Below are 20,888 nucleotides of genomic sequence, written 5' to 3' on the forward strand. Positions count from 1 at the left end.
ATACAATTTGATGTTTCAGGTGTAGCCCTCCTTCAGGACTCTTACAGAATGGTTACACCTCCTGATGGTGTCAGAATTGCTGTGTTCTCACAGCTTCCTGCCTGTCTTCTTTGGACTCTAGCATCTGCAGCTTTTCTCTCTCTATCACAGCTTCCAAAACTGGACAGATGTCGAGCCTGCGTTTGAAGATAAGTGCCCTGACATGATCTGTGTGCAGTTTTCCACTCTGGCCAGATTGCTGGATTGTATTGTCCAGTGTAATGGATGAATCTGGACAGATTGCTGGGTTGTACTGAGCAGGACACTGGCCTGGTCTGCACCGTGTTCCACAGTGAACAGATATCTCCTCTGGGTGTATGGTGTCTGGGCTGGTTCTGGGAGGTGGATTGAGAATGTGGTATATCTCACCATTTCAGCTGATCTGGCAATGCCTTTAGTTCCCATTCCTGTGATTGGACCCTCCCTCTCACACCCCATTAATGTTACAGTGTGTCCAGGCACAGTACATCGTGTTGGTGGGGTGGGTAGGGGGGAAAGGTCATGGACAGGTCAAGGGGTTACCCGGAACATTCTGTCCCCAACATTCTATAACTGACATTCCCCGGAACGTTCTGTCCCTAACTTTCTATAACTGACATTCCTAGAATTTTCTGTCCCCAACATTCTATAACTGACATTCTCCAGAACGTTCTGTCCCTGACATTCTATAACTGACATTCTCCAGAACGTTCTGTCCCTGATATTCTATAACTGACATTCCCCGGAACGTTCTGTCCCTGACATTCTATAACTGACATTCTCCAGAACGTTCTGTCCCTGACATTCTATAACTGACATTCCCCGGAACGTTCTGAGCCCGACATTCTATAACTGACATTCCCCGGAACGTTCTGTCCCTGACATTCTATAACTGACATTCCCCGGAACGTTCTGTCCCTGACATTCTATAACTGACATTCTCCAGAACGTTCTGTCCCTGACATTCTATAACTGACATTCCCCGGAACGTTCTGAGCCCGACATTCTATAACTGACATTCCCCGGAACGTTCTGTCCCTGACATTCTATAACTGACATTCCCCGGAACGTTCTGAGCCCGACATTCTATAACTGACATTCCCCGGAACGTTCTGTCCCTGACATTCTATAACTGACATTCTCCAGAACGTTCTGTCCCTGACATTCTATAACTGACATTCCCCGGAACGTTCTGAGCCCGACATTCTATAACTGACATTCCCCGGAACGTTCTGTCCCTGACATTCTATAACTGACATTCCCCGGAACGTTCTGTCCCTGACATTCTATAACTGACATTCTCCAGAACGTTCTGTCCCTGACATTCTATAACTGACATTCCCCGGAACGTTCTGAGCCCGACATTCTATAACTGACATTCCCCGCAACGTTCTGTCCCTGACATTCTATAACTGACATTCCCCGGAACGTTCTGTCCCTGACATTCTATAACTGACATTCCCCGGAACGTTCTGTCCCTGACATTCTATAACTGACATTCCCCGGAACGTTCTGTCCCTGACATTCTATAACTGACATTCCCCGGAACGTTCTGTCCCCGACATTCTATAACTGACATTCCCCGGAACGTTCTGTCCCTGACATTGTTTGTGAACGGCCGGACGTCAGTGAATTGAACAAACGATAAGATCCCGAGGGAAGAGATCCCGTTCCAGGGAGAAGGAGACACTGTTCCGAAGGACCCTCAGGCAGTTAAAGGGGTGAATACGTTTTCCCTGCGTTTACATTTCTCCACGACACAGGATCGACCACAATTTAGACCAAAATACAGGAATTCCCAAACTCCGTTTGTCTTCAGGAAACTGGGAGAGAATCCTTCAGGACAGTAACGTTCCCACCCTCCGTATTAGGAACTGGGAAGGAGTGACCTGTGTCTGCTCTCGAGTGATCGAGTGTGTGGGAATGTTCTAGAAACCATCTGTCCTTATGGATGTGTCTCTGTGTGTTTGGGGAGGGAGGGTTTCTTGTGGTTAATGTCACATTTTTGTCAGTAATTCCGACCTTCCCATTTGTTATTCCAGCTCCAATTATTTTAATAAATCCCTGAATACAGGGACACATTTGAAAATCTCACTGGGTCCCCGATCAAACGGGTCCCTTTGCCTCCAGGCTGATGGATAATGGGTTTGTTTTCCTTCCTCACAGTTAACGTAGTGACCATCTACGTCCTGCTTTATAAAGATTGTGGATTGTCTCCATGTGTCAGACGTTACCTGGGGGCCATGGCAGCGGCGGATCTCCTGGTCATTATCCTCGACCTGATCCTGAGACACATTCCCATTGTTTATGAGGAACAGTTTTATTTCCTGAAGGACTCCGTCCCCGTGTGTAATATCCACGGGGTCCTGCTTTATGCAGCCACTGACTGCTCTGTCTGGTTCACCGTCACTTTCACCTTTGATCGGTTTGTGGCCATTTGTTGCCAGAAGCTGAAAAGTAAATATTGCAGTGAGAAAACGGCGGCTGTGGTTCTGGGAGCAGTGACTGTGCTGAGCTGTTTAAAGAACATTTCCTGGTATTTTATGTTCACGGCTCGGTATTCGCTGGGGAACTCCCCCTGGTTTTGTGCTGTAACAGTCGCTGTTGGATTCTCCAGTGTCTGGGCCACAATCGAGTTCCTCCACCACATTCTAACCCCGTGTGTCCCATTTCTCCTGATTCTGCTGCTCAATGTTCTCACCGTCAGACACATTTTAGTGACCAGCAGAGCCCGCAGGAGACTCCGCGCTCACACCAATGGGGACGCTCAGTCTGACACTGAAATGAGAAACCGAAAAAAATCCATCATTTTACTGTTTGTGATCTCGGCCAATTTCATCCTGTTATGGTCAACGTTAATGCTGTATTCTATATGGAACCGGATGTGGATGATTGGGTATCGGTCTGTGTATCTCGATTACTTTGTGCAGGAATTGGGCTTCATGCTGCAGCTCCTCAGTTGCTGCACAAACACCGCGATTTATGCCGTGACCCAGACTAAGTTCAGGCAGCAGCTGAAGAATGTGCTGAAATATCCCTTCACCCAAATCCATCCATCCATCAAATTCCCTCATTAATCAATCCATCTGGGATTTTCTCATTTCAGTTCAGGGTTTCAGCGATGGAGCAGCCTGTCGCTATGGTAACAGACTGAGGGTAGGGCTGGTTTGTCCATCCTTATCCCACAGGGGGGTTACAGGGAAACATTTCAATGTTTCTCACAACTCAGGGGCCAGTGAGAAAAGGCACCATCCCACTGACTGTATCCATCACTTCCATTTGTAACCAATAAAAATGTTGATTAAAGCGTGCCGAGCAGCAGAGTGACCGATGTTGTTGTGTGTCTTTGTGTTGGAGAAGCTGAACTGGAGAGAGACAGACTCAGCCCCAAGTCCTGGTCCTCAGGGAAGGGGAGGGCACCGCGCCCTGAGCTCAGGAGCTGGGTTTAACTCCCTCTAACCGCCCCCCCCCCATTCCAACCTGGCCTCCCCAATTCCTCACCCCCACTTTTCCTCCTCAATTCTCTCCATCTCTCCCTTCCTGCACAATCTCTCTTTCTCACCACCTCTCCCTTTCACTCTCTCTGGTCCCCTCTCAGAGCCCCCAACCCCAGTTTCTCCACCTGCCTCCACTATTCTTTCTGCCTCACTCTCCCCCTCTCTCTCTCTCACACCCCCAACATGAGTTTATCCACCTGCCTCCATTCTTCTCTCTCCCCCTCACCCTCTCTCTCTCTCTCTCTCTCTCTCTCCTGCCGTCTCTATCTCCTTCTCACAATTCTGGCTCTACCCCATTTTCCCCACCTCCCACTTCCCACATCTCTCGATCATCTCACACCCACAAGCCCCCCCACCCCCCCAACCCCCACAAGCAGACTCACCACCAACCTGCAGTCTCTGGGTCAGAGGGAGAGGGAAGGACCAGGGAGACAGAGTGTGTCAGAGAGAGAGAGTAAGGGCGGGACAGAAGGGAGAGAGATTCGGTTAGAGAGAAACGGAGGGCGGTGGGAAAAGAGAGACCAAGATAGGAAGAATGGGGGGACAGAGAGAGAGAGGGACACATAGAGGGGGGTCAGAGAGAGGGGGCGACAGAGAGAGGGAAGGATAGAGAGAGAGGGGGACAGATAGAGGGGGCAGAGAGAGAGGGGGACGGGGGCGACAGAGAGAGGCGGGGGACAGAAAGAGGGAGGACAGAGAGAGAGGGGGACAGAGAGAGAGGGGGACGGGGGACAGAGAGAGAGGGGGACAGAGGGAGTGGGGGACAGAGAGAGATTAGGGCAGAGAGAGAGGGGGCAGAGAGAGAGGGGGCAGAGAGAGCGAGAGAAAAAGAGGGGGGCAGAGAGAGAGGGGGACAGAGAAAGAGGGGGGGACAGAGAGAGAGAGGGAGACAGAGAGAGAGGTGAACAGAGAGAGAGGGGGGCAGAGAGAGGGGCCAGAGAGAGGGGGGACAGAGAGAGAGGGAGACAGAGAGAGAGGGGGACAGAGAGAGGGGGGACAGAGAGAGGGGTGGACAGAGAGGGGGAGGCAGAGAGAGGGGGGACAGAGAGAGAGGGGGACGGGGGGACAGAGAGAGAGGGTGTCAGAGAGAGGGGGACAGAGAGAGAGGGGCAGAGAGAGTGTGGAGCAGAGAGAGGGGGGCAGAGAGAGAGGAACAGAGGGAGTGGGGGACAGAGAGAGAGAGGGGCAGAGAGAGGGGGCAGAGAGAGAGGGGGAAAGAGAGCGGGGGACAGAGAGGGGGGCAGAGTGGGCGGACAGAGGGGTACAGAGAGGGGGGACAGAGTGGGGGGGACAGAGAGAGGGGGACAGAGAGAGAAGTGGACAGAGAGGGAGGGGACAGAGAGAGTGGGGTCAGAGAGGAGGCGACGGGGGGGACAGTGAGAGAGAGGGACAGAGAGAGAAAGGGGACAGAGAGAGAGAGGGACGGGGGGGGACAAAGAGAGGCGGGAGACAGAGAGACGGGGACAGAGAGAGAGGGGGGCAGAGAGAGAGAGAGAAACAGAGAGAGAGGGAGACAGAGAGAGAGGGGGACAGAGAGGGGGAGGCAGAGAGACGGGGGACAGAGAGGGGGGACAGAGAGGGAAGGAGAGAGAGAGAAGTGGACAGAGAGATGGCAGGACAGAGAGAGAGGGGACAGAGAGAGGGGTCAGAGAGAAGGCGACAGAGGGGAGGGACAGTGACAGAGAGGGTGGACAGAGAGGGGGGGACAGAGAGAGAGGGGGACAGAGAGAGGGGAACACAGAGACAGGGGACAGAGAGAGGGGACAGAGAGAGGGGGGACAGAGAGAGAGGGGGACAGAGAGAGGGGAACACAGAGACAGGGGACAGAGAGAGAGGCGACAGAGAGAGAGGGGGGCAGAGAGAGAGGGGGCAGAGAGAGAGGGGGGCGAGAGAGAGGGAGACAGAGAGACGGGAACTGAGAGAGAGGGTCAGAGAGAGAGTGGAGCAGAGAGAGGGGGCAGACAATAGGGGACAGAGAGAGGGGTTGTCAGAGAGAGGGGGGACAGAGAGAAGGGGTGGAGAGAGAGAGAAGGGGATAGAGAGAGAAGGAGGCAGAGAGAGGAGGGCAGAGAGATGGCGACAAGAGAGGATGACAGAGAGAGGGGGACAGAGAGAGAAGGGGGCAGAGAGAGGGGGGCAGAGACAGAGTGGGGCAGAGAGATGGGGCAGACAGAGGGGGGCAGAGAGAGGGGGACAGAGAGTGGGGGAAATAGAGGGTGTCAGAGAGGGGGGACAGAAAGACGGGCACAGAGAGTGGGGGAGATAGAGGGGGACAGAGAGAGAGGGGAACACAGAGACAGGGGACAGAGAGAGAGGCGACAGAGAGAGAGGGGGGCAGAGAGAGAGGGGGGCAGAGAGAGAGGGGGGCGAGAGAGAGGGAGACAGAGAGACGGGAACTGAGAGAGAGGGTCAGAGAGAGAGTGGAGCAGAGAGAGGGGGCAGACAATAGGGGACAGAGAGAGGGGTTGTCAGAGAGAGGGGGGACAGAGAGAAGGGGTGGAGAGAGAGAGAAGGGGATAGAGAGAGAAGGAGGCAGAGAGAGGAGGGCAGAGAGATGGCGACAAGAGAGGATGACAGAGAGAGGGGGACAGAGAAAGAAGGGGGCAGAGAGAGGGGGGCAGAGACAGAGTGGGGCAGAGAGATGGGGCAGACAGAGGGGGGCAGAGAGAGGGGGACAGAGAGTGGGGGAAATAGAGGGTGTCAGAGAGGGGGGACAGAAAGACGGGCACAGAGAGTGGGGGAGATAGAGGGGGACAGAGAGAGAGGGGACAGAGAGAGTGGGGCAGAGAGAGAAGGGGGCAGAGAGAGTGGGACAGAGTGAGGGGGTCAGAGAAAGAGGAGGACAGAGAGGGGGCAGAGAGAGAGGGGAACAGAGAGAGGGGAAAAGATAGAGGCGGGTGGGAGGGAGGGGGGGACAGGGAGAGGTGAAAGAGACAGGGGCACAGAGAGTGGGGGAGATAGAAGGGGACAGAGAGGGGACAGAGAGAGAGGGAACAGAGAGAGTGGGACAGATAGAGGGGGTCAGAGAGAAAGGGGGTCAGAGAGAGAAGGGGACAGAAAGAGGGGAGCAGAGAGAGAGGGGGGCAGAGAGAGGGGGCAGAGAGATGGAGGAACAGAGAGAGGGAGAAAGAGAAAGGCGGGTGTGAGGGAGAGGGGGACAGAAAGAGGGGCAGGTAGCGGGGGTCAGTGAGTGGGGGACAGGAAGAGAGCGGTACAGAGTGGGGTGAGAGAGGGGGTCAGAGAGTGGGAGAGAGAGAGGGGTACAGAGTGGGGTGGCAGAGGGATTCAGAGAGAGAGGGGGGATGGAGATAGTAGGGGACAGAGAGAGTGGGGAACAGAGAGTGGGGGGCAGAGAGAGAGGGGGACAGAAAGTTAGGGCGACAGAGGGGGGGCAGAGAGGGGGGAGAGAGAGAGGGGGAGAGAGTGAGGGGGCAGAGAGAGAGGGGGACAGAAAAAGGGGGACAGAGAGAGAGGCAGGTGGGAGAGAGAGAGGGGTCAGAGAGAGGCTGGTGGGAGAGAGCGTGGGACAGAGAGAGGGGGGCAGAGAGAGAGGTGGCCAAAGAGGGGGGGATAGAGGGAAGCGGATGGGAGATGGGGGGGGCAGAGAGAGGGCGACAGACAGAGGGGGGCAGAGAGCGGGGGTGAGAGAGGCAGGTGGGAGAGAGAGGGGGACAGAGAGAAGGGAACAGACAGATGGAGACAGACAGAGGGGGACAGAGAGCGGGGAACAGAGAGAGGCGGGTGGGAAAGAGAGGGGGACAGAGAGAGAGGGAGACAGAGAGAGGGGGGGGCAGAGAGAGAGGGGAACAGAGAGAGAGGGGAACAGAGAGAGTGGGGGACAGAGAGAGAGGGGGGCAGAGAGAGAGTGGAACAGAGAGAGAGGGGACAGAGAGAGAGGGGGACAGAGAGAGGGGGCAGAGAGAGAGGGGGACAGAGAGAGAAGGGGACAGAGAGAGGGGACAGAGAGAGGGGGACAGAGAGAGAGGGGGCAGAGAGAGGGGGGCAGAGAGAGAGGGGGCAGAGAGAGAGGCACAGAGAGAGAGAGGGGGGCAGAGAGAGAAGGGGACAGAGAGAGAGGGGAACAGAGAGAGAGGGGGACAGAGAGAGGGGGACAGAGAGAGAGGGGGACAGAGAGAGAGTGGACAGAGAGATAGGGGGGCAGAGAGAGAGGGGGCAGAGAGAGAGAGAGAGAAGGGGACAGAGAGAGGGGACAGAGAGAGAGGGGGGCAGAGAGAGAGGGGGCAGATAGAGGGGGCAGAGAGAGTGGGAGACAGAGAGAGGAGGGACAGAGAGAGAGGGGGACAGAGAGAGAGGGGGGCAGAGAGAGAAGGGGACAAAGAGAGAGTGGAACAGAGAGAGGGGACAGAGAGAGAGGGGACAGAGAGAGAGGGGGACAGAGAGAGGGGACAGAGAGAGGGGGACAGAGAGATGGGGCAGAGAGAGCGGGGGCAGAGAGAGAGGGGAGCAGAGAGAGGGGGGCGGGGGGGGCAGAGAGAAGGCGAGAGAGAGAGGGAGGCAGAGAGAGAGGGGGGAGAGAGAGAGGGTGACAGACAATGTGGGGGACAGAGAGAGAGAGAGACACAGAGAGAGGGAGACAGAGAGAGAGGGAGACAAAGGGAGAGGGGAACAGAAAGAGAGGGGAACAGAGAGAGTGGGGGACAGAGAGAGAGGGGGGGCAGAGAGAGAGGGGGCAGAGAGAGAGGGGGGCAGAGAGAGGGGGCAGAGAGAGAGCGAGAGAGAGGGGGCAGAGAGAGAAGGTACAGAGAGAGAGGGAGACAGAGAGAGAGGGGAACAGAGAGAGAGGGGACAGAGAGAGATGGGGAAAGAGAGATGGGGACAGAGAGAGGGGGACAGAGAGAGAGGGGGACAGAGAGAGAGGTGTCAGAGAGAGGGGGGAGAGAGAGGGGGGCAGAGAGAGAAAGAGAGAGAGAGAAGGGGACAGAGAGAGGGGACAGAGAGAGAGGGGGACAGAGAGAGGAGGACAGAGAGAGAGGGGGACAGAGAGGGGGGGGCAGAGAGAGAGAGGGACAGAGAGAGGGGGACAGAGAGAGAGGGGGCAGAGAGAGAGGGACAGAGAGAGAAGGGGACAGAGAGAGGCGGACAGAGAGAGAGGGGGGCAGAGAGAGAGGGGGCAGAGAGAGGGGGTGGCAGAGAGAGTGGGGGGCTGGGAGAGAGGGGTCAGAGAGCAAGAGGGGCAGAGAGAGGGGCCAGAGAGAGGGGGGGACAGAGAGAGAGGGAGATAGAGAGAGAGGGGAACAGAGAGAGAGGGGGACAGAGAGAGGGGGGACAGAGAGAGGGGTGGACAGAGAGGGGGAGGCAGAGAGAGAGGGGGCCAAAGAGGGGGGATAGAGGGAAGCGGATGGGAGTTGGGCGGGTGGCAGAGAGAGGGCGACAGACAGAGGGGAGCAGAGAGCGGGGGTGAGAGAGGCAGGTGGGAGAGAGTGGGGGACAGAGAGAAGGGGACAGACAGATGGAGACAGACAGAGGGGGACAGAGAGCGGGGATCAGAGAGAGGCGGGTGGGAAAGAGAGGGGGACAGAGAGAGAGGGAGACAGAGAGAGAGGGGGGCAGAGAGAGAGGGGAACAGAGAGAGAGGGGAACAGAGAGAGTGGGGGACAGAGAGAGAGGGGGGCAGAGAGAGAGTGGAACAGAGAGAGAGGGGACAGAGAGAGAGGGGGACAGAGAGAGGGTGACAGAGAGAGAGGGGGACAGAAAGAGGGGACAGAGAGAGAGGCAGGTGGGAGAGAGAGAGGGGTCAGAGAGAGGCTGGTGGGAGAGAGCGTGGGACAGAGAGAGGGGGGCAGAGAGAGAGGGGGCCAAAGAGGGGGGATAGAGGGAAGCGGATGGGAGATGGGGGAGGCAGAGAGAGGGCGACAGACAGAGGGGGGCAGAGAGCGGGGGTGAGAGAGGCAGGTGGGAGAGAGAGGGGAACAGAGAGAAGGGGACAGACAGATGGAGACAGACAGAGGGGGACAGAGAGCGGGGAACAGAGAGAGGCGGGTGGGAAAGAGAGGGGGACTGAGAGAGGGGGATCAGAGACAGGGGGACAGAGAGAGGAGGACAGAGAGAGAGTGACAGAGAGAGAGGGGGAAAGAGAGAGAGGGGGACAGAGGGAGGGGGGACAGAGAGACGGTGACAGAGAGGGCGTACAGAGAGGGCGACAGAGTTAGAGGGACAGAGAAATGGGGGTCAGAGAGAGGGGGAGAGAGAGAGGGGGAGATAGAGAGGGGGAGAGAGGGGGGGAGAGAGAGGGGGACAGAGAGAGGGGGACAGAGGGAGGGGGGACAGAGACGGGGCAGAGAGAGGGTGACAGAGAGAGGGAGACAGAGAGAGGAAGGCAGAGAGAGGGGGTGAGGAGAGAGGGAGACAGAGAGAGGGGACAGCGTGTGGGGGAGATGGAGGGGGTCAGAGAGAGGGGGACAGAGAGAGAGGGGACATATAGAGGCGGGACAGAGAGGGGGTACAGAGAGAGGGTGTCAGACAGAGAGGGGACAGAGAGAAAGGGGGGCAGGGAGAGTGGGACAGAGAGAGAGGGTAAGAGAAAAAGGGGGACAGAGAGAGGTGGGCAGAGTGGGGTGCATAGAGGGGGGGAACAGAGAGAGGGGGAACAGAGAGAGGGGGGGCAGAGAGAGGGGGGAACAGAGAGAGGGGGGACAGAGAGAGGGGGACAGAGAGAGGGGGGACAGAGAGAGAGGGGGACAGAGAGAGGGGGAGAGAGAGAGAGGGGGGACAGAGAGAGAGGGACAGAGAGAGGGGGGACAGAGAGAGGGGGAACAGAGAGAGAGGGGGACAGAGAGAGAGGGGGGACAGAGAGAGAGGGGGACAGAGAGAGGGGGGACAGAGAGAGAGGGGGGACAGAGAGAGAGGGGGACAGAGAGAGGGGGGGCAGAGAGAGGGGGAACAGAGAGAGGGAGAAAGAGAGAGGGGGACAGAGAGAGAGGGGGGAACAGAGAGAGAGGGGGACAGAGAGAGGGGGGGGCAGAGAGAGGGGGAACAGAGAGAGGGAGAAAGAGAGAGGGGGACAGAGAGAGAGGGGGGAACAGAGAGAGAGGGGGGACAGAGAGAGGGGGACAGAGAGAGAGGGGGGACAGAGAGAGGGGGGGACAGAGAGAGGAGGACAGAGAGAGAGGGGGGACAGAGAGAGAGGGGGACAGAGAGAGGGGGACAGATAGAGAGGGGGACAGAGAGAGAGGGGTACAGAGAGAGAAGGGAACAGCGAGAGAGGGGGACAGAGAGAGTGGGACAGAGAGGGGAGAACAGAGAGAGAGGTGGACAGAGAGACAGGGGGACAGAGAGAGAGGGGACAGAGAGAGGGGGGACAGAGAGAGGGGGACAGAGAGAGGGGGCACAGAGACAGGGGGGGACAGAGAGAGGGGGGACAGAGAGAGGGGCGACAGAGAGAGAGGGGGAAGAGAGAGAGAGGGGGGACAGAGAGAGGGGGGACAGAGAGAGAGGGGGACAGAGAGAGGGGGGACAGAGAGAGGGGGGGACAGAGAGAGGAGGACAGAGAGAGAGGGGGGACAGAGAGAGAGGGGGACAGAGAGAGGGGGACAGATAGAGAGGGGGACAGAGAGAGAGGGGTACAGAGAGAGAAGGGAACAGCGAGAGAGGGGGACAGAGAGAGTGGGACAGAGAGGGGAGAACAGAGAGAGAGGTGGACAGAGAGACAGGGGGACAGAGAGAGAGGGGACAGAGAGAGGGGGGACAGAGAGAGGGGGACAGAGAGAGGGGGCACAGAGACAGGGGGGGACAGAGAGAGGGGGGACAGAGAGAGGGGCGACAGAGAGAGAGGGGGAAGAGAGAGAGAGGGGGGACAGAGAGAGGGGGGACAGAGAGAGAGGGGGACAGAGAGAGGGGGGACAGAGAGAGATTGGGAAGAGAGAGAGAGGGGGCAGAGAGAGAGGGGACAGAGAGAGGGGGAAAGAGAGAGGGGGACAGAGAGAGGGGGACAGAGAGAGGGGGGGACAGAGAGAGGGGGGACAGAGAGAGGGGGGGAAGAGAGAGAGAGGGGGGACAGAGAGAGGGGGGACAGAGAGAGGGGGGACAGAGAGAGGGGGGGAAGAGAGAGAGAGAGGGGGGGACAGAGAGAGGGGGGACAGAGAGAGAGGGGGGACAGAGAGAGGGGGGACAGAGAGAGAGGGGGAACAGAAAGAGAGGGGGACAGAGAGAGGGGGGGGACAGAGAGAGAGGGGGGACAGAGAGAGGGGGGACAGAGAGAGGGGGACAGAGAGAGCGGGGACAGAGAGAGAGGGGGGACAGAGAGAGGGGGGGACAGAGAGAGGGGGACAGAGAGAGGGGGACAGAGAGAGGGGGGACAGAGAGAGGGGGGGACAGAGAGAGGAGGACAGAGAGAGAGGGGGGACAGAGAGAGAGGGGGACAGAGAGAGGGGGACAGATAGAGAGGGGGACAGAGAGAGAGGGGTACAGAGAGAGAAGGGATCAGCGAGAGAGGGGGACAGAGAGAGGTGGACAGAGAGGGGAGAACAGAGAGAGAGGTGGACAGAGAGACAGGGGGACAGAGAGAGAGGGGACAGAGAGAGGGGGGACAGAGAGAGGGGGACAGAGAGAGGGGGCACAGAGAGAGGGGGGGACAGAGAGAGGGGGGACAGAGAGAGGGGCGACAGAGAGAGAGGGGGAAGAGAGAGAGAGGGGGGACAGAGAGAGGGGGGACAGAGAGAGAGGGGGACAGAGAGAGGGGGGACAGAGAGAGGGGGGACAGAGAGAGATTGGGAAGAGAGAGAGAGGGGGCAGAGAGAGAGGGGACAGAGAGAGGGGGACAGAGAGAGGGGGACAGAGAGAGGGGGACAGAGAGGGGGGGGACAGAGAGAGGGGGGACAGAGAGAGGGGGGACAGAGAGAGGGGGGGAAGAGAGAGAGAGGGGGGGACAGAGAGAGGGGGGACAGAGAGAGGGGGGACAGAGAGAGGGGGGGAAGAGAGAGAGAGAGGGGGGGACAGAGAGAGGGGGGACAGAGAGAGAGGGGGGACAGAGAGAGGGGGGACAGAGAGAGAGGGGGAACAGAAAGAGAGGGGGGACAGAGAGAGGGGGGACAGAGAGAGAGGGGGGACAGAGAGAGAGGGGGACAGAGAGAGTGGGGTACAGAGAGAGAGGGGGGACAGAGAGAGAGGGGGGACAGAGAGAGGGGGGACAGAGAGAGGGGGACAGAGAGAGCGGGGACAGAGAGAGAGGGGGGACAGAGAGAGGGGGGGACAGAGAGAGGGGGACAGAGAGAGGGGGACAGAGAGAGGGGGGACAGAGAGAGGGCGGGACAGAGAGAGAGGGGAACAGAGAGAGAGGGGAACAGAGAGTGAGGGGGACAGAGAGAGGGGGGACAGAGAGAGGGGGACAGAGCGAGAGGGGGACAGAGAGAGGGGGACAGAGAGAGGGGGGACAGAGAGAGGGGGGACAGAGAGAGGGGGGGGACAGAGAGAGAGGGGAACAGAGAGAGAGGGGGGACAGAGAGAGAGGGGGACAGAGAGAGGGGGACAGAGCGAGAGGGGGGACAGAGAGAGAGGGGGACAGAGAGAGGGGGGACAGAGAGAGGGGGGACAGAGAGAGAGGGGGACAGATAGAGGGGGGACAGAGAGAGGGGGGACAGAGAGAGAGGGGGACAGAGAGAGGGGGACAGAGAGAGGGGGGACAGAGAGAGGGGGGACAGAGATTTGGGGGACAGAGAGAGGGGGACAGAGAGAGGGGGGACAGAGAGAGAGGGGGAACGGAGAGAGAGGGGGACAGAGAGAGAGGGGGGACAGAGAGAGGGGGGACAGAGAGAGGGGGGGACAGAGAGAGGGGGACAGAGAGAGGGGGACAGAGAGAGGGGGGACAGAGAGAGGGGGGACAGAGAGAGAGAGGGGGGACAGAGAGAGGGGGGGACAGAGAGTGGGGGGACAGAGAGAGGGGGGAACAGAGAGAGAGGGGGACAGAGAGAGAGGGGGACAGAGAGAGGGGGGACAGAGAGAGGGGGGACAGAGAGAGGAGGACAGAGAGAGAGGGGAACAGGGAGAGAGGGGGACAGAGAGAGGGGGGGGCAGAGAGAGAGGGGGACAGAGAGAGGGGGGACAGAGAGAGGGGGACAGAGAGAGGGGGACAGAGCGAGAGGGGGGACAGAGAGAGGGGGGACAGAGAGAGGGGGGACAGAGAGAGGGGGACAGAGCGAGAGGGGGGACAGAGAGAGGGGGGACAGAGAGAGGGGGGACAGAGAGAGAGGGGGTCAGAGAGAGAGGGGGACAGAGAGAGGGGGGACAGAGAGAGAGGGGGACAGAGAGAGGGGGGACAGAGAGGGGGGAACAGAGAGAGGGGGACAGAGAGAGTGGGGAACAGGGAGAGAGGGGGACAGAGAGAGAGGGGGGCAGAGAGAGGAGGACAGAGAGAGAGGGGAACAGGGAGAGAGGGGGACAGAGAGAGAGGGGGGCAGAGAGAGAGGGGGACAGAGAGAGGGGGGACAGAGAGAGGGGGGACAGAGAGAGGGGGACAGAGCGAGAGGGGGGACAGAGAGAGGGGGGACAGAGAGAGGGGGACAGAGAGAGGGGGGACAGAGAGAGGGGGACAGAGCGAGAGGGGGGACAGAGAGAGGGGGGACAGAGAGAGGGGGGACAGAGAGAGGGGGACAGAGCGAGAGGGGGGACAGAGAGAGGGGGGACAGAGAGAGGGGGGACAGAGAGAGAGGGGGTCAGAGAGAGAGGGGGACAGAGAGAGGGGGGACAGAGAGAGAGGGGGACAGAGAGAGGCGGGACAGAGAGGGTGGGGACAGAGAGACGGGGACAGAGAGAGTGGGGACAGAGAGAGGGGGGACAGAGAGAGGGGGGACAGAGAGAGTGGGACAGAGAGAGAGGGGGAAGAGAGAGAGTGGGGGGGACAGAGAGGGGGGGACAAAGAGAGAGGGGGAACAGAGAGAGGGGGGACAGAGAGAGAGGGGGACAGAGAGTGGGGGGACAGAGAGAGGGGGCACAGAGAGAGGGGGACAGAGAGAGAGGGGGAAGAGAGAGAGGCGGACAGAGAGAGGGGGACAGAGAGAGGGGGGACAGAGAGAGAGGGGGACAGAGAGGGGGGGACAGAGAGAGAGGGGGACAGAGAGAGGGGGGACAGAGAGAGGGGGGACAGAGAGAGGGGGACAGAGAGAGGGGGGACAGAGAGAGAGGGGGACAGAGAGAGGGGGACAGAGCGAGAGGGGGACAGAGAGAGAGGGGGACAGAGCGAGAGGGGGACAGAGAGAGAGGGGGACAGACAGAGGGGGACAGAGAGAGGGGGGGGCAGAGAGAGGGGGACAGAGAGAGGGGGACAGAGAGAGGGGGGACAGAGAGAGGGGGGACAGAGAGAGGGGGGACAGAGAGAGGGGGGGACAGAGAGAGGGGGGACAGAGAGAGGGGGGGACAGAGAGAGGGGGGGACAGAGAGAGGAGGACAGAGAGAGGGGGGGACAGAGAGAGGGGGGACAGAGAGAGGGGGGGACAGAGAGAGGGGGGACAGAGAGAGAGGGGGACAGAGAGAGGGGGGGACAGAGAGAGGGGGTACAGAGAGAGGGGGGGACAGAGAGGGGGGGACAGAGAGAGAGGGGGAAGAGAGAGAGGGGGACAGAGAGAGAGGGGACAGAGAGAGAGGGGGCAGAGAGAGGGGGGACAGAGAGAGAGGGGGACAGAGAGAGAGGGGGGACAGAGAGAGAGGGGGCAGAGAGAGGGGGACAGAGAGAGAGGGGGGACAGAGAGAGGGGGACAGAGATAGAGGGGGAACAGAGAGAGGGGGGAACAGAGAGAGAGGGGGACAGAGAGAGAGGGGGACAGAGAGAGGGGGACAGAGAGAGAGGGGAAAGAGAGAGGGGGGACAGAGAGAGAGGGGGTCAGAGAGAGAGGGGGACAGAGAGAGGGGGGACAGAGAGAGAGGGGGACAGAGAGAGGGGGGACAGAGAGGGGGGGACAGAGAGAGGGGGACAGAGAGAGTGGGGACAGAGAGAGGGGGGACAGAGAGAGGGGGGACAGAGAGAGTGGGACAGAGAGAGAGGGGGAAGAGAGAGAGTGGGGGGGACAGAGAGGGAGGGACAGAGAGAGAGGGGGAACAGAGAGAGGGGGGACAGAGAGAGAGGGGGACAGAGAGAGGGGGACAGAGAGAGGGGAACAGAGAGAGAGGGGGCAGAGAGAGGGGGACAGAGAGAGGGGGAACAGAGAGAGGGGGGGCAGAGAGAGGGGGACAGAGAGAGGGGGGACAGAGAGAGGGGGGACAGAGAGAGGGGGACAGAGAGAGGGGGGACAGAGCGGGGGGGGGACAGAGAGAGGGGGGGACAGAGAGAGAGGGGGAACAGAGAGAGGGGGGACAGAGAGTGGGGGGACAGAGAGAGGGGGGACAGAGAGAGGGGGACAGAGAGAGAGGGGGAAGAGAGAGAGGCGGACAGAGAGAGGGGGACAGAGAGGGGGGGGCAGAGAGAGAGGGGGACAGAGAGGGGGGGACAGAGAGAGAGGGGGACAGAGAGAGGGGGGACAGAGAGAGGGGGACAGAGAGAGGGGGGACAGAGAGAGAGGGGGACAGAGAGGGGGGGACAGAGAGAGAGGGGGACAGAGAGAGGGGGGACAGAGAGAGGGGGGACAGAGAGAGGGGGACAGAGAGAGGGGGGACAGAGAGAGAGGGGGACAGAGAGAGGGGGACAGAGCGAGAGGGGGACAGAGAGAGAGGGGGACAGAGCGAGAGGGGGACAGAGAGAGAGGGGGACAGACAGAGGGGGACAGAGAGAGGGGGGGGCAGAGAGAGGGGGACAGAGAGAGGGGGACAGAGAGAGGGGGGACAGAGAGAGGGGGGACAGAGAGAGGGGGGACAGAGAGAGGGGGGGACAGAGAGAGGGGGGACAGAGAGAGGGGGGGACAGAGAGAGGGGGGGACAGAGAGAGGAGGACAGAGAGAGGGGGGACAGAGAGAGGGGGGACAGAGAGAGGGGGGGACAGAGAGAGGGGGGACAGAGAGAGAGGGGGACAGAGAGAGGGGGGGACAGAGAGAGGGGGTACAGAGAGAGGGGGGGACAGAGAGGGGGGGACAGAGAGAGAGGGGGAAGAGAGAGAGGGGGACAGAGAGAGAGGGGACAGAGAGAGAGGGGGCAGTGAGAGGGGGGACAGAGAGAGAGGGGGACAGAGAGAGAGGGGGGACAGAGAGAGAGGGGGCAGAGAGAGGGGGACAGAGAGAGAGGGGGGACAGAGAGAGGGGGACAGAGATAGAGGGGGAACAGAGAGAGGGGGGAACAGAGAGAGAGGGGGACAGAGAGAGAGGGGGACAGAGAGAGGGGGACAGAGAGAGAGGGGAAAGAGAGAGGGGGGACAGAGAGAGAGGGGGTCAGAGAGAGAGGGGGACAGAGAGAGGGGGGACAGAGAGAGAGGGGGACAGAGAGAGGGGGGACAGAGAGGGGGGGACAGAGAGAGGGGGACAGAGAGAGTGGGGACAGAGAGAGGGGGGACAGAGAGAGGGGGGACAGAGAGAGTGGGACAGAGAGAGAGGGGGAAGAGAGAGAGTGGGGGGGACAGAGAGGGAGGGACAGAGAGAGAGGGGGAACAGAGAGAGGGGGGACAGAGAGAGAGGGGGACAGAGAGAGGGGGACAGAGAGAGGGGAACAGAGAGAGAGGGGGCAGAGAGAGGGGGACAGAGAGAGGGGGAACAGAGAGAGGGGGGCAGAGAGAGTGGGACAGAGAGAGGGGGGACAGAGAGAGGGGGGACAGAGAGAGGGGGACAGAGAGAGGGGGGACAGAGCGGGGGGGGACAGAGAGAGGGGGGGACAGAGAGAGAGGGGGAACAGAGAGAGGGGGGACAGAGAGTGGGGGGACAGAGAGAGGGGGGACAGAGAGAGGGGGACAGAGAGAGAGGGGGAAGAGAGAGAGGCGGACAGAGAGAGGGGGACAGAGAGGGGGGGGCAGAGAGAGAGGGGGACAGAGAGGGGGGGGACAGAGAGAGAGGGGGACAGAGAGAGGGGGGACAGAGAGAGGGGGACAGAGAGAGGGGGGACAGAGAGAGAGGGGGACAGAGAGAGGGGGACAGAGCGAGAGGGGGACAGAGAGAGAGGGGGACAGAGCGAGAGGGGGACAGAGAGAGAGGGGGACAGAGAGAGGGGGACAGAGAGAGGGGGGACAGAGAGAGGGGGACAGAGAGAGGGGGACAGAGAGAGGGGGGACAGAGAGAGGGGGACAGAGAGAGTGGGGACAGAGAGAGGGGGGACAGAGAGAGGGGGGGACAGAGAGAGGGGGGACAGAGAGAGAGGGGGACAGAGAGAGGGGGGGACAGAGAGAGGGGGACAGAGAGAGGGGGGACAGAGAGAGGGGGGACAGAGAGAGGGGGGGACAGAGAGAGGGGGACAGAGAGAGAGGGGGACAGAGAGAGGGGGGGACAGAGAGAGGGGGGACAGAGAGAGGGGGACAGAGAGAGAGGGGGACAGAGAGAGAGGGGGGACAGAGATAGAGGGGGAAGAGAGAGAGGGGGACAGAGAGAGAGGGGGACAGAGAGAGAGGGGGGACAGAGAGAGAGGGGGCGGAGAGAGGGGGACAGAGAGAGAGGGGGGACAGAGAGAGGGGGACAGAGAGAGGGGGACAGAGAGAGAGGGGGACAGAGATAGAGGGGGAACAGAGAGAGGGGGGGAACAGAGAGAGAGGGGGACAGAGAGAGAGGGGGACAGAGAGAGGGGGGACAGAGAGAGGGGGACAGAGAGAGGGGGCACAGAGAGAGGGGGGACAGAGAGAGGGGGGACAGAGAGAGGGGGGACAGAGAGAGAGGGGAAGAGAGAGAGGAGGGGGGATAGAGAGAGAGGGAGACAGAGAGAGAGGTGGACAGAGAGAGAGGGGGACAGAGAGAGAGGGGGACAGAGAGAGAGGGGGACAGAGAGAGGGGAGACGACAGAGAGAGAGGGGGACAGAGAGAGAGGGACAGAGAGAGGGGGCACAGAGAGAGGGGGGGGACAGAGAGAGGGGGGACAGAGAGAGGGGGGACAGAGAGAGAGGGGGAAGAGAGAGAGTGGGGGACAGAGAGAGGGGGGACAGAGAGAGAGGGGGACAGAGAGAGGGGGACAGTGAGAGGGGGGACAGAGAGATTGGGAAGAGAGAGAGAGGGGGGCAGAGAGAGAGGGGACAGAGAGAGGGGGACAGAGAGAGGGGGACAGAGAGAGGGGGACAGAGAGAGGGGGGACAGAGAGAGGGGGACAGAGAGAGGGGGGGAAGAGAGAGAGAGGGGGTGACAGAGAGAGGGGGGACAGAGAGAGGGGGGACAGAGAGAGGGGGGGAAGAGAGAGAGAGGGGGGGGACAGAGAGAGGGGGGACAGAGAGAGAGGGTGGACAGAGAGAGGGGGGACAGAGAGAGAGGGGAACAGAGAGAGAGGGGGACAGAGAGAGAGGGGGGACAGAGAGAGGGGGGACAGAGAGAGGGTGGACAGAGAGAGGGGGGACAGAGAGAGAGGGGGGGACAGAGAGAGGGGGGGACAGAGAGAGAGGGGACAGAGAGAGGGGGACAGAGAGAGAGGGGAACAGAGAGAGAGGGGAACAGAGAGAGAGGGGACAGAGAGAGAGGGGGCAGAGAGAGAGGGGGACAGAGAGAGGGGGGACAGAGAGAGGGGGACAGAGAGAGGGGGGGACAGAGAGAGAGGGGAACAGAGAGAGAGGGGAACAGAGAGAGAGGGGGACAGAGAGTGGGGGACAGAGGGAGGGGGGACAGAGCGAGAGGGGGGACAGAGAGAGGGGGGACAGAGAGAGGGGGGACAGAGAGAGAGGGTGACAGAGAGAGGGGGGACAGAGAGAGGGGGGACAGAGAAGAGAGGGGGACAGAGAGAGAGGGGGACAGAGAGAGGGGGGACAGAGAGAGGGGGGACAGAGAGAGATTGGGAAGAGAGAGAGAGGGGGAGCAGAGAGAGAGGGGACAGAGAGAGGGGGGACAGAGAGAGGGGGACAGAGAGAGGGGGGGACAGAGAGAGGGGGGACAGAGAGAGGGGGACAGAGAGAGGGGGAAAGAAGAGAGAGAGGGGGGGACAGAGAGAGGTGGGACAGAGAGAGGGGGGACAGAGAGAGGGGGGAAGAGAGAGAGTGGGGGAGGACAGAGAGAGGGGGGACAGAGAGAGAGAGGGGGGACAGAGAGAGGGGGGACAGAGAGAGAGGGGGAACAGAGAGAGAGGGGGACAGAGAGAGAGGGGGGGACAGAGAGAGGGGGGACAGAGAGAGGGGGGGACAGAGAGAGGGGGCAGAGAGAGAGGGGGCAGGGAGAGGGGGACAGAGAGAGGGGGGACAGAGAGAGAGGGGGCAGAGAGAGGGGGACAGAGAGAGGGGGACAGAGAGAGGGGGGGACAGAGCGGGGGGGGACAGAGAGAGGGGGGGACAGAGAGAGAGGGGGAAGAGAGAGAGGCGGGACAGAGAGAGGGGGGACAGAGAGTGGGGGGACAGAGAGAGGGGGGACAGAGAGAGGGGGACAGAGAGAGAGGGGGATGAGAGAGAGGCGGACAGAGAGAGGGGGACAGAGAGAGGGGGGACAGAGAGAGAGGGGGACAGAGAGGGGGGGACAGAGAGAGAGGGGGACAGAGAGAGGGGGGACAGAGAGAGAGAGGACAGAGAGAGGGGGACAGAGCGACGAGGAGGGGACAGAGAAGAGAGGGGGACAGAGCGAAGAGGGGGACAGAGAGAGGGGGACAGAGAGAGAGGGGGAAGAGAGAGAGGGGGACAGAGAGAGGGGGACAGAGCGAGAGGGGGACAGAGAGAGAGGGGGACAGAGAGAGGGGTCAGAGAGAGGGGGGGACAGAGAGAGTGGGACAGAGAGAGAGGGACAGAGAGAGAGGGGGACAGAGAGAGAGGGGGACAGAGAGAGGGGGACAGAGAGAGAGGGGGACAGAGAGAGAGAGGGGACAGATAGAGAGGGGGGACAGAGAGAGGGGGACAGAGAGAGGGGGGACAGAGAGAGAGGGGGACAGAAAGAGGGGGGGACAGAGAGAGGGGGGACAGAGAGAGGGGGGACAGAGAGAGGGGGGGGACAGAGAGAGGGGGGACAGAGAGAGGGGGACAGAGAGAGGGGGGGAACAGAGAGAGGGGCGACAGAGAGAGGGGGACAGAGAGAGGGGGGACAGAGAGAGGGGGACAGAGAGAGGGGGAAGAGAGAGGGGGGACAGAGAGAGGGGTGACAGAGAGAGAGGGGGACAGAGAGAGAGGGGGGACAGAGAGAGAGGGGGACAGAGAGAGGGGGGACAGAGAGAGGGGGGTCAGAGAGAGAGGGGGACAGAGAGAGGGGGTCAGACAGAGGGGGGACAGAGAGAGGGGGGACAGAGAGAGAGGGGGACAGAGAGAGAGGGGGGCAGAGAGAGGGGGACAGAGAGAGAGGGGAAAGAGAGAGGGGGGCAGAGAGAGGGGGGACAGAGAGAGGGGGACAGAGAGAGGGGGACAGAGAGAGA

Source organism: Chiloscyllium punctatum, chromosome 50, assembly GCF_047496795.1.
Source record: "Chiloscyllium punctatum isolate Juve2018m chromosome 50, sChiPun1.3, whole genome shotgun sequence".
In the NCBI taxonomy this organism is placed as follows: Eukaryota; Metazoa; Chordata; class Chondrichthyes; order Orectolobiformes; family Hemiscylliidae; genus Chiloscyllium; species Chiloscyllium punctatum.